The following is a 14,104-nucleotide window of genomic DNA, read 5'->3' on the forward strand; positions in this document are numbered from 1 at the left end:
AACATTGTTTTTCATAGACATAAAAAATACCAAAGCAGCAATTACTTAGCTAAAATGTCACCTGTTAGATATATGGGGCTCACTGTATTTTGTTGCCCTGGTAACAAATGGTGTAAAATGACCCCTTTGCACAGCTTCATCAGAATGATTGCATCATGTTTTTTCCATCATTTTACAAAAGGCTGTTTTCATTCTCCCTTCTGGACCATATTGAGTATAAAGAGATTGAATTACTGTGCTGTACGCTCTCCATGGGATGTGGATTTAAGAGTTGATATTGATTTACTGAGAAATTTGCTCTTCTTCAAGAACAAAAACCTGCAAATTATAATGAATTAGACTTTTATGTATTGACCGTTCAAGTAGTGAAATAGTGTTTCTGCACCCAGGGGCTAGACATGGCATGATCATCATTTTTCACTTTGCTTGATCTCAACTTTTAACAGTAGTCATGCTAAAAGCAGATGCATTACTCCATAAATTTTACTAATAAAAATGTGCTAACCATTGTTTTATAGAGATGCACTCTTTCCAACTTTTCTCTGAGCAAGGCAAAAAAAGATGCATAGAAATATTGTGCTGAGAGCATGCAAGTGTGGGCAAATGGCTGACAAGTATTGTAAATAATCATGTATCTATGTTATCTCACAAGTGTGAGGTCGTTTACCCAGTGTGTGAGATGCCAATATACACACAGGGCAGAGGTATTTTATTTCATGTCTGCGCAGAGATGGGTGCTAGGTGGTAGCTCTACAAAGCTAGCACAAAGTTCGGTCATGCAGGTACAGTGTTTATACAGTCTAGTTATACATATGCATAAGTAATTACACAAAGCAGTTTTCTATTGGTCTACATTTCTCTTATTTCAGCTTAAAGCTACAGTGCTACTTTAATATTCTGCACATGCTCAAAGGTGAGGGGTCTCTGCTTGGGCCGGTGTCTCCAGCTCCAGGGGTGTGACTTTTAGTATTATAATGAGGAGAGTTTGCGTGAGGGTGCTTCTTATCACACTTCTACTAGTTGTTTCAGATGGTTCCCAGAACATCTTAATTAGCTTACATATTTCTCCAGGATGTGTTTCTCTCCCAAGGACAGTAATTCTTGTTTAGACATTCCACTTTCCAGTCTGAATCCCCCTTATCAGCTTTACGTAAGTCCTGGCCTTCCACCAGCTCCTGTTAGACTACATCTACAGCTAGAAAACCACATACAGCACTGTTAGATCGGCAATGATTAGCTCTTCTCTCAGTGCATGTTCACCTTGGGACCAAATACCACTGTTATCATGCTGATACTTGAAGGATGCATTTCTGGGCAGCTGCAGAACCAAGCAAAGAGTCATTACATGAGTACTAAGGGTATGCAGGAACATACACAAAATTAGTATGTGTGTACTTGGAATGCCAGGTTCCTGAACATTATGGTAACTTAGGGCAAATTATCTACTTTTCTTGATTATGTAAACAATTACTGTGTGGGCCACTAAGATACAAACACAATATTACTGCATGTTTATTATTTAAAGAGTAAGATATGTCATTCATCCATCAAATAGTAAAATTACAGACACAAAGATGATTACTGGGGGAGAGGGGAAAACGATACCCTGGCCAGATCCAGGGCCTCCTACTTGCCGGCTAGTCCAGCTTCAAGTTTGCTAGTGAATTACACACCCACACCCCCATGCACACCAGGTTTGGGGAAGATACAGGCATTCTCCCCCCTCCCCCATAGCTGGCACCAGGAACATGGGCTGTGACCCATGGTCCCGCTCCAGCCAGTGGCACTGAGTCCCTCACTCACCTCACTCATACCGGTCCCCCCCAGTAGCTGGCACTCCAGGCTCAAAGTCTGTAGGACCCGCCAAGATCCAGAGACCTATGGCCCCTCCACCTACTGATGCTGAGAGCCTCACCTGCTCCAGTAGCTGACACCACAGGCTGCGGGGTGCCCACACCTCCGGTCTGACTCCAGTAGCTGGCCCCAAATCCACTCACGCTGGTCTCACTAGTAGCTGGCACTTAGCCCTTGCAGAACACATATACATGGAATAGAGAATGATATTACATAAAGAGATAGTTAAGAAAAGATTTAATAAGATAGGACAGACTGCAGTGATCAGGCATAGGGCTCAGCCAAAGAAGAGTACTGACCGGCCCCATTTTACATGCGACCGGCCCCTTTTATACCCCTTTCTCTCTACCCCTGTCTTTGTTCCTCCCTGCTCCCCCTTCCCCTGCACATTGCCTCATCAGGTGACATAGTTCCACCGACCCCCTGCAACATCCTGGACCCTCAGGTTTGCATTCTGTTGCAAAGTCCCAGTACGCCTGCAGTTCCTTGATAGGCCATTAATTAGCGTGACTGATGAGGTTTGTTTCTAGTCTTTTTCTCCATTATGTTTGCCTGTCAGGTTTGGATTTCTGTATATTTTGTTTATGGCTTCCCCCTTTACCTTAGTATCCCATTTGACAAGGTCCTTGATCAGATAAATTTACTGAAATAAACATTCCCCCATTCCACATATCTTTATCAATTAGTGCGACTGACTAGGTTTGGTTCTTGACACTGCCTCCCTTATAATTTGTTGGTCAGGTTTGTGTCCCTGTTTGTTCTTGTTTATGGCTTCCTTCTTTTCTTATTATCCTTTTTTGCACTGAAACGCTCCTTGACCTGATATCCTTAAAGGAGCAGACACTCTCCTTCCACATACCCTTACAGTGATCAGCCCATTCTTGGTCTGGAGACTGGTCAAAGGTGAACAGTGTTTAGCCACAGGTGAACTCTTCTCTGTCAACCAGCAGGGAATGATCTTTCATATGGATGCCAATTGTCTGAACAAGCTGCATGTATTCTCTCACACAGCAGCCATTCTCAAAATCAGGCTGCCAGAAGTTTCACTGGCATTTGTTCACCACCCACATACAGGGCCACGACATTTATATCATAATGTTTAAAGTTGAAAGGGTTCTTAGCATAATTGCCACTAAAAGCATTGTTATCTATGAGCACAATAACAAGAAGCTTGGGCAGCTGTCCCAGAAACAAATTTTCCTGGTTGCTGACACTACTACCAGCTGGGCTGAACACTTTCATGCCCAACCAGTCCACCAGGTATTTAGTGTTGTCCGTGAGTAATGCCTCAGTGTGCCTCAAACACACTCCAGGTGCCACCCCACACCTTCTTCACAAACAGCGAGCATAGTTAATAACCAGCTTGCAGGCTACTGCCACTGGGGAGCTCATCAAACAAAATCTGTATTTTCTGTGTGCCAGCTTAATTTTTACATCCACACTGTTCAACAAAAGCTTGTCTTGAAAGAACAGGTTGCTGTGGAGAGGTCCCAATAGCTCGGTCCTCCTACTCCAGGTGGTCAGAGCTGAGCATTGCCTGAACCCCTGATTATTGACACCATCCAGCGTGACTGCTTCCTGCTGCCCGACTGTGTCTTTGTAGAATAGCTCCGTGGAGAAGTGCGTGGACAGCATGTCACAGCTGTAACTGAGAAGTAACTCAATGAAGGTGTGGTAGGGGTAGCAGTTGTTGCTCTGGCTTTTCAGTCTGACCCCAGCGTAACATCCAGCTGTCTGAAAGTAGAGGGCAGTGCGTAATTTGCAAGCCCCACAGACTCACTGGCTCCAAGGTTGGACCCGTCAGCTTTTACAATCTTGTAGCAAAGGTACAGCACGGTGTTGTTCAGGTCTATGTGATCTTCCCCATTCCATGCTATGAAAATTCCAGAGGTGCAGACTCTGCAATAGTGGAAAGTGGAGGCACCTCAATAAACAGGCTTTTCTTAATGCTGGTCTGTGTTGGGGACATTTCAAACAAATCCAGCTCGGGTTTGGTACATTCTTCTGAGCAGCCATGAATGAAAGCCATTCCTTTTAAAATAGATTTCCTTTTCTAGTGGTAGAACAGGACCTCTTTCTCTGTGTTTCCTGTTTCTTTTGCACCATTTCACCTGGTTTCCTGTTCTTTTCTTCTTGTCCTGGCCAGAATGCTCCCTGGCATCCCCCTTTTTCTTTTAAAGGGCTGGGGCAGACCTTCCCTCCAGGGGCGTGACATGGCTCTCTTTCTTTTAAGGCTTTTTCTTTGAATATAAGCAAGTCCCAAGCCCTCCTGATTTGATGGCATTTCCAACTTGTTCATGACAACTTTGGAAACATGTCCAAACATGTTTTTTGCAATATCTTGAGCGGCACTTTTAACGTGTGGCTTAACAATTTCCAACCCCCTTTTCAAAAGTGGAACAGCCTTTCTAAAAGAGCTACGGAATATACCTCCAACACCATACTTCACAGGAATGCCTTGAAAACCAGGGAGACCATTGCCTGCCTTGGGCTCTGTAATAATTCACATACAACAATGAGTTCCCATAATTTTTTACCACTACCCCTGCCACATTTGAGGCTGGGGGTAAAGCTGGGATTTCAAATGCCCCCTTAGGACTTGGGAGTGCAGCAGGTGCCCCCCCCGCCATCCCAGGGAAGCAGCCTTACTGTGTTTAACAGCCTCTTGCTCTGTAGGGGGGCTGCAGTAACTGGGAAGTCCCTTCCCAGCAATCATTTTCTACCCAAAATCAGTTTGCATTTAAGGTCCCTTGTGGTTTCCCATAACCCCTTGCCAACAAGATGTTTGCAGTGACGCAAAATTCGTTTAGCTTTCCTAATTAGCAGTCTTTGTTGTAACAGTTTTTTTCTGTTTCGCTAGCCTGCAAACCAAGGCCCCAGAACTAACAGCCTCACCAACCCTTTTATCACCACCATCCTGCTAGCTACTCCTCTGTGCCCCAAAATAATAATGGTCTTTCCACTCTGCAACACCCCCATTGCTCTTACTGATCCACTTGTTCTTTCTGTGGTAGTGTCACCGAAATTGGGAATCAAACTCCTTAACACCAATGTAGTATTAAGAAGCAGGCATTCTTTATTACGGCGCCGGATGCATGGGGGATCGTTCCACCTAGCGTGCATACGGCAGGTTATATCAGCTGAAACTTATATTGCCCAGTTACATACATATGCATCAAATTTCCCGGAATGACCATACATATTAATTCTATTTCCCAGAACTAATTATCATATTTGCATGGTGTCCTGGTTTCGGCTGGGATAGAGTTGATTTCCTTCCTAGTGGCTGGTGTAGTGCTGTGTTTTGGGTTTTAGTAATATTGATAACACGCCGATGTTTTGGCTGTTGCTAAGCGGTATTTACACTTGTCAAGGACTTTTTTTCCCAGCTCCCCATGCTCTGCCAGGTGCCCAAGAAGCTGGGAGGGGACACAGCCAGGATAGTTGATCCAAACTGACCAAAGGGCTATTCCATATCATATGACGTCATGCTCAGTATGAATCTGTTAACTCTATCTTCATATCCAGAGAAGCTCTTCCAGACCTTGCACTTTTTGTCTGAAATGTCACTCTTCCCCATAGATGTGCCAAGCCAAAGGAAGTACAGCATTGCAAAGTACAGTATGCTGTCAAGCCTGCATCTTGTGAAGCTAATTCTTACCTAATGGTTGCTCATACCCTCACCTAGACTTGATGAAGACAGAACAGAAAGAAGTAGCCAAGATGAGAAGTGTCCCTGAGGCAGACGCACTGTGAATGACGGAGCATGGACAGAGTGACTTTTCTGCTAGATTCTCCATTTGCACTAGATTTCAGGGACCCCAGTCCCTAAGAGAAGCAGGAAACATTAATTCACTGAGTGGCCCTTTGGCTTGCCACTTTTCCACCTCTGATTGTTGTTCAATGGTTCAGGACCAGATTAATTACTTTAAACAAATGGTTACTTTATATGCATGGTAATGACAATCCATGACAATCCCTGACTAAGACCTTATTGTGATACATAGACTTGCATTTTTTTTTAGTTTCATTTGCATCCTTGTTCTCTTTTGTTTTCTTCCCCTGCAAAGATAGTTTTAGTTACCTGCTGAGCAGAGTTGATGATAGGACATTTCCTGTGACTTCTTACCTGATAGGACTAAGCAGGCCTTGAGCAAGCTCGTTAGGCTTCCTAATTAAATCACTGATAACAGGAACTCAGGACGATTGTGCCAAAGATAAGCACCAAAGAACTAGTTTAAATCGACCCCCTTGTAACATTCTGAGGCCAAAGGACTGATGAGCTAACTCAATGACTATATATGGACAAAGGAAGCCCAAAGGAAGCCCAACTAGCCGACAACGTGAGGAAGACTATGGAAGACCACCGGGAGGGTGAAAAGACCCTAACCCTAATTTTACTGCGCATGCTTGGAGTATGTAAATGAATTGCGGGAACTCATCACCATAAAACTGCCCTTTTCAGGAAATCTGATGAATATGTATGATTTTTCTGTATGTGAACTGATGTGTTGTGCTAACCTGGCGGAGCACTTGTGGCGGAGCAATCCCCAGTGCTGCCCAGTGCTGCAATAAAGAATACCTGCTTAATAGTCATCCCGACTATTGAGTCCGGATTTCGGCTTTTCACGGCAACGATTTGGCGACCCAGATGGGACCCGCTCTGCTTGGCTGCAGGACCCGCTGAGAAAAGGACTCCCTAGGGTACCCCCGGGATTTCCCGGAGGGACTCCTCGCCTCAATCAGATCACTGCGGGAGCAGACAAGGACCATCTAAAGGAAAAAGGTATTCTTTAAATCTTTTCTGTTTTGGAATTTGGGACCGGTCATTTGGAAGGTTCTCGTAAGTCGTAGGAGACGTCCTACGCTGAGCGCCTTATACAGGGCTACTAGTGCCTGAGGGTATACATTTGGTATTTAGTACGTTGGTACAGGCACGGGTTAAGCCTTGTACTTCTGCAATAACGTGCCTTTTGGTATTGGTACACTTGTGAAACCCGCACGAGTTTTGTACCGTTGGTGGTACGGATTTACTGGCACCGAACTCGGATATTGGTTTATTGGTATCAAATTTGGATATATTCGTCGGGCACTGCGAAATTGGCAATTAAGTGTGAATGAGCTGAGTTAACTCTGGTGTGACTGGTGAGTGACTGAGACACAGTGTGACTGCAAAGTGAGTGTGGAAAACCTGGAGACCTGTGTGTCTCATCCTGAAAATGAATGTGAACCGCTTTTCCTTGTGAATTGTTTTATTTGTGACCAAAATTTATGGGTTGTATTTGGATGAGATATCCAATGTGAGAATTGTGGAACGTGGTCAGAGCGGGAGGATAAAGCGCGACAGGTTGAGGTTATTAAAAAAATCTGTGGGAGAATAACGGAAGTACAGAATCAATAAGGTAGAATGGGGGGACAGCAAAGTGGTGGTATTGTAAAGAAAAGCCCCCTAGGATGTATCTTAGCACATTGGAAAGAGATAGGGGGACAACCAGGTGGGAGTGTGAATAAGAAAACACAAATCAAATACTGTAATCAGTGGTGGCCCCTGTACAAATTAGAAGATGGTGAAAAATGGCCCTTTAATGGATCTGTAAATTATAATACTATATTGTAGTTAATGTTGTTCTTACGGAGAGAAGGAAAATGGGATGAGGTTATGTATGCGGATATGTTTTTTACTTTGGGGAATCGCCCGGAGTGGCAGAAGGATTGTGGTGTTAACCTCCCGCCGCACGGAGGCAGCCTTGGAACAGAGAGGAATGGTGAATAGAGGAGGATTTAGCGGACGAGGAAGGGGAAGGCCCTCTGAATGTAGAGGAGGACTGGGGAATGTATTGGGAAAGAATCAATGTGCGTATTGTCGAGAGGAAGGACATTGGAGGAGTGAATGTCCAAGACTCAAAGGAACCCCGCAAATCTTGACTGCTGGAGCAGAGGCCAATTGACGGGGACCTGGGGAATCTACCCTAGTGGATCCACTGGTTAAGTGTCCTGGTTTCGGCTGGGATAGAGTTGATTTCCTTCCTAGTGGCTGGTGTAGTGCTGTGTTTTGGGTTTTAGTATGAGAATAATATTGATAACAGGCCGATGTTTTGGCTGTTGCTAAGCGGTATTTACACTTGTCAAGGACTTTTTTTCCCAGCTCCCCATGCTCTGCCAGGTGCCCAAGAAGCTGGGAGGGGACACAGCCAGGATTGTTGATCCAAACTGACCAAAGGGCTATTCCATACCATATGACGTCATGCTCAGTATATAAAGCTGGGGAAGCAGAAGGAAGGGGGGGACATTCGGAGTGATGGTGTTTGTCTTCCCAAGTAACCATTACGCATGAGGGAGCCCTGCTTTCCTGGAGATGGCTGAACACCTGCCTGCCCATGGGAAGTAGTGAATGAATTCCTTGCTTCGCTTTGCTCGCACGCGCGGCTTTTGCGTTCCCTATTAAACTGTCCTTATCTCAACCCACGAGTGTTCTCACTTTTACTCTTCCGATTCTCTTCCCCATCCCACCGCGGGGGGAGTGAGCGAGCGGCTGCGTGGTGCTTAGTTGCCGTCTGGGGCTAAACCACGACAGTTCCTTTTTGGCGCCCAACGTGGGGCTCGAAGGGTTTGAGATAACAGCAGATTTGATTGGAATGTGCTAGATGATAGAATTTATAGCTGTTATTGCTGTTTGGCTATTAATCAGTAGGCTTCTGTGCTTGTCATAGGGCTTACTTTCTTTACTGTACCTTAGAGTCTAGGGCTCGTTAGTGGCTGCTTTTTGCTTTTGCTGCTTGCCGTGCTGCTGTGCTGCTTATCACCTTATTCTGCTGTGCCTGGGAACATTTTGATAACAGCAATGGCCATGCGCCTGGGCTGGCAGATGGCCAGGACATCGCTGCTGTTTCTGTGCTCTGCTTTAATTGGTGATGTTTTGCCTGTGAAATTTGTTATTAAAACAGTGATCTTGGATTTATTTTGGTATTATCTAAGTGCTGTACTGAAACCGTTATTGTATGTCGGGTATTACTTTATGGAGGAAATGCAGAATTGTACCTTCACTACTTTCTTCTACAATGTTTCCTCCTTCATTGCAATAACTTTTCAGTATCTTGAACATCCTTGGGTAGTTAAGATATTTCTATTGGTATTGCTTGGGAATATTGTTTCGATCTTGTCCAAGATTAGTAAGCAATTTAAGAATATCATCCAGAGATCTGCCCCAAGGCCAGATAGTTATGAGTGGCAGGGTGCGTGGGATAGCATGGGCAAATGCCTAAGTCATTGGGCACCTCCAGTGTTTTGGAACTTCACCCCTGAAATCCTGAAAAATCCTGCAGAATCCTGAAAAATTAGTAGAATATTTGGAAAAAGTATGTCGTCACCCTGCCAATTCTACGGAGACACAAATCACTGCAATGTGCTGGGGTCTGGCCCATGCCTACCGAGCCCTGTTCAACACTATTCAGAACCCTCAAGGATCTGGTGACAAAGTGACAGGCACTGCCGCTGCTCCAATTACCCCTGCGACAGGCACTGCGGCTGCTCCAGCCCCCGCTGCGACAGGCACTGCGGCTGCTCCAGCCCTCCCTGTGACAGGCACTGCAACTGCAGCTGCTCCAGACAACTCTGTTACAAGCACTGCGGTTCAGACAGAGAACCAACCCGTGTCAGTATCAGTCGCCCCTATACATAAAAAGAAATCCTGGAAGCAAAAGTCAGCTCGTTTAGAAAGGGAAGATGAAGGAGCAGGGCCATCACAGAGAGAGGAAGACGAAGACGAAGAACTCGTAAATGAGACGGAAACCACCCGATCCCTATCCCTGAGTGAGCTGCGAGATATGCGAAAAGATTTCAGCCGTCGTCCAGGGGAGCATGTTGTCACCTGGCTGCTCCGATGCTGGGATAGCGGAGCCAGTAGCCTGGAATTAGAGGGTAAGGAAGCCAAACAGCTGGGATCCCTTTCTAGGGAAGGGGGCATTGACAAAGCGATTGGAAAAGGGGAACCAGCCCGCTGCCTCTGGAGGCGACTCCTGTCAGCTATGAAGGAAAGGTATCCCTTCAAGGAAGATGTTGTATACCGCCCCAGGAAATGGACCACCATGGAGAGAGGTATCCAGTACCTGAGGGAATTAGCTGTGCTGGAAGTGATTTATGGTGATCTGGACGATGTGCGGTCACCCACAGATCCAGATGAGGTCCAGTGCACAAGACCTATGTGGCGGAAGTTGGTACGGAACGCACCACCGTCGTGTGCCAACTCATTGGCAATACTGATCTGGAGAGACGAAGATGGTCCAACAGTGAATGAAGCTGCTAGTAACCTCCAGGAATACGAAGAAAGTATCTCTTCCTCCCTTGTCTCAGCTGTGGAAAAACTGTCCCGGAAGGTCCAGCGACTCGAAGAAGATATGTCCTACTGCCCACCTATACGGACCAGTGTCTCAGCTATTAGGAGTCAGCGTTCCTCTGCTCAAGGGAGAGGATATAGAGGATACACACCACGGGGCACCCTATGGTTTTACTTGCGTGACCACGGAGAGGACATGAGGAAGTGGGATGGAAAACCTACCTCGACCCTAGAAGCACGAGTACGTGAGTTGCAAGGAAAAACAATCACCCAAGGGGGTTCTTCCAGGAAAATTGCTGCTCCGGATTCCAGTCGACAGTTCCCCAGACAGAGTAAAAGGGCTGATCTTACTTCTGATTATAATGAAGAAACTCCTGACTCGTATATACAAGAAGTGGGTAATGAATATTGTGACCAGGATTAGGGGGGCCCTGCCTCCAGCCAGGTGGAGGAAAGGGACAACCGGGTTTACTGGACTGTATGGATTCGATGGCCTGGCACATCAGACCCACAGGAGTATAAAGCTCTAGTAGACACCGGTGCACAGTGTACCCTAATGCCATGAAGCTATATAGGAGCAGAACCCATCCGTATTTGTGGAGTGACAGGGGGATCCCAACAGCTAACTGTATTGGAGGCCAAAGTGAGCCTAACTGGGAATGAGTGGCAAAAGCACCCCATTGTGACTGGTCCAGAGGCTCCGTGCATCCTTGGCATAGACTACCTCAGGAGAGGGTATTTCAAGGACCCAAAAGGGTACCGGTGGGCTTTTGGTATAGCTGCCTTGGAGACGGAGGAAATTAAACTGCTCTCCACCTTGCCCGGTCTCTCAGAGGACCCTTCTGTTGTGGGGGTGCTGAGGGTCGAAGAACAACAGGTGCCAATTGCTACCACAACGGTGCACTGGAGGCAATATCGTACCAACTGAGACTCCCTGATTCCCATCCATAAGCTGATTCGTCGACTGGAGAGCCAAGGAGTGATCAGTAAGACTCGTTCACCTTTTAACAGTCCCATATGGCCAGTGCGAAAGTCTAATGGAGAGTGGAGACTGACAGTAGACTACCATGGCCTGAATGAAGTCACGCCGCCGCTGAGTGCTGCCGTGCCGGACATGCTGGAACTGCAATACGAACTGGAGTCAAAAGCAGCCAAATGGTATGCCACAACTGATATCGCTAATGCGTTCTTCTCAATCCCTTTGGCAGCAGAGTGCAGGATACAGTTTGCTTTCACTTGGAGGGGCATTCAGTACACCTGGAATCGACTGCCCCAGGGGTGGAAACACAGCCCTACCATTTGCCATGGACTGATCCAGACTGCACTGGAACAGGGTGAAGCTCCAGAACATCTGCAATACATTGATGACATTATCGTATGGGGCAATACAGCAGAGGAAGTTTTTGAGAAAGGGAAGAAAATAGTCCAGATCCTCCTGAAAGCCGGCTTTGCCATAAAACAAAGTAAGGTCAAGGGACCTGCACAGGAGATCCAGTTTTTAGGAATAAGATGGCAAGATGGACGTCGTCAGATCCCAATGGATGTGATTAACAAAATAACAGCCATGTCTCCACCAACTAGCAAAAAGGAAACACAAGCTTTCATAGGCGTTGTGGGTTTTTGGAGAATGCATATCCCAAATTACAGTCTGATTGTAAGCCCTCTCTGTCAAGTAACTGAGAAGAAGAACAATTTCAAATGGGGCCCTGAGCAACAACAAGCCTTTGAACAAATTAAACAGGAGATAGTTCATGCAGTAGCCCTTGGGCCAGTCTGGGCAGGGAAAGACGTAAAAAATGTGCTCTACACTGCAGCCGGGGAGAATGGCCCTACCTGGACCCTCTGGCAGAAAGCACCAGGGGAGACTCGAGGTCGACCCTTAGGGTTTTGGAGTCAGGGATACAGAGGATCTGAGGCCCGCTATACTCCAGCTGAAAAAGAGATATTGGCAGCATATGAAGGGGTTCGAGCTGCTTTGGAAGTGGTTGTTACTGAAGCACAACTCCTCTTGGCACCTCGACTACCGGTGCTGGGCTGGATGTTCAAAGGGAGGATCCCCTCTACACATCATGCAACTGATGCTACGTGGAATAAGTGGGTTGCACTGATTACACAACGGGCTCGAATAGGAAACCCCAATCGCCCAGGAATCTTGGAAGTAATTATGGACTGGCTAGAAGGCAAGGATTTTGGAATATCGCCAGAGGAGGAGGTGACGCGTGCTGAGGAGGCCCCACTGTACATTAAACTGCCAGAAAATGAGAAGCAATATGCCCTGTTCACTGATGGGTCCTGTCGTATTGAAGGAAAACATAGGAGGTGGAAAGCTGCTGTATGGAGTCCTATACGACAAGTGGTAGAAACTGCTGAAGGAGAAGGTGAATCGAGCCAATTTGCAGAAGTAAAGGCCATCCAGCTGGCTTTAGACATTGCTGAACGAGAAAAGTGGCCAGTGCTCTATCTCTATACTGACTCATGGATGGTGGCAAATGCCCTGTGGGGGTGGTTGCAGCAGTGGAAGCAGAACAATTGGCAGCGCAGAGGCAAACCCATCTGGGCTGCAGCACTGTGGCAAGATATTGCTGCCCGGGTAGAGAACCTGGTTGTAAAAGTACGTCACGTAGATGCTCATGTACCCAAGAGTCAGGCCACTGAAGAACATCAAAACAACCAGCAGGTGGATCAGGCTGCTCAGATTGAAGTGGCTCAGGTGGATCTGGACTGGCAACATAAGGGTGAATTATTTATAGCTCAGTGGGCCCATGACACCTTGGGCCATCAAGGAAGAGATGCAACATAGAGATGGGCTCGTGATCGAGGGGTGGACTTAACCATGGACACTATTGCACAGGTTATCCATGAATGTGAAACATGCGCTGCAATTAAACAAGCCAAGCGGTTAAAGCCTCTGTGGTATGGAGGGTGATGGCTGAAATATAAATATGGGGAGGCCTGGCAGATCGATTCTATCACGCTCCCACAAACCCGCCAAGGCAAGCGCTATGTGCTTACAATGGTGGAAACAACGACCGGATGGCTGGAAACATATCCTGTGCCCCATGCCACTGCCCGGAACACTATCCTGGGCCTTGAAAAGCAAGTCCTGTGGCGACATGGCACCCCAGAGAGAATTGAGTCAGACAATGGGACTCATTTTCACAGAATCACAGAATCACAGAAACATATAGGTTGGAAAAGACCTTTAAGATCATCGAGTCCAACCATAAACCTAACACTGCCAAAACCACCACTACACCATGTCTCTAAGCACCTCATCCAAACGTCCTTTAAATACCTCCAGGGATGGTGACTCAACCACTTCCCTGGGCAGCCTGTTCCAATGCTTGACAACCCTCTCGGTGAAGAAAAATTTCCTAATATCCAGTCTAAACCTCCCCTGGTGCAACTTGAGGCCATTTCCTCTTGTCCTATCACTTGTTACCTGGGAGAAGAGACTGACCCCCACCTCTCTACAACCTCCTTTCAGGTAGTTGAAGAGAGCGATAAGGTCTCCCCTCAGCCTCCTTTTCTCCAGGCTAAACAGTCCCAGCTCCCTCAGCCGCTCCTCATAAGACTTCTGCTCATAGGACTTCTTCATAGGACTTCATAGGACGCTCCTCATAAGACTTCGAAACAAGCTCATAGACACCTGGGCCAAAGAACATGGCATTGAGTGAGTACATCACATCCCCTATCATGCACCAGCCTCTGGGAAAATTGAGCGATACAATGGACTGTTAAAGACTACAGTGCGAGCAATGGGTGGTGGGACGTTCAAACATTGGGATACACATTTAGCAAAGGCCACCTGGTTAGTCAACACTAGAGGATCTGCCAATCGAGCTGGTCCTGCCCAATCAAAACTTTTACGCACTGTAGAAGGGGATAAGGTCCCTGTAGTACACATAAAAAACATGC

General features: G+C 46.6%; 1 long non-coding RNA gene across 1 annotated transcript in view; it reads right to left on the bottom strand.

Annotated features, from left to right (window-relative positions):
- Window positions 1-1,072: 1,072 nt before the first annotated feature.
- LOC142402984 (uncharacterized) overlaps window positions 1,073-14,104 on the bottom strand; it is a 30,606-nt gene continuing 17,574 nt past the window's right edge. Inside the window, exons 2-3 of the long non-coding RNA XR_012773549.1 lie at window positions 1,916-2,027; window positions 1,073-1,318 (exon numbers count right to left, since the gene is read on the bottom strand). This is a non-coding gene — a long non-coding RNA (uncharacterized LOC142402984). The remainder of the gene's footprint in view (window positions 1,319-1,915; window positions 2,028-14,104) is intronic.

The sequence above is a fragment of the Mycteria americana genome (genome assembly GCF_035582795.1).
Source record: "Mycteria americana isolate JAX WOST 10 ecotype Jacksonville Zoo and Gardens chromosome Z unlocalized genomic scaffold, USCA_MyAme_1.0 Scaffold_18, whole genome shotgun sequence".
Lineage (NCBI taxonomy): Eukaryota > Metazoa > Chordata > Aves > Ciconiiformes > Ciconiidae > Mycteria > Mycteria americana.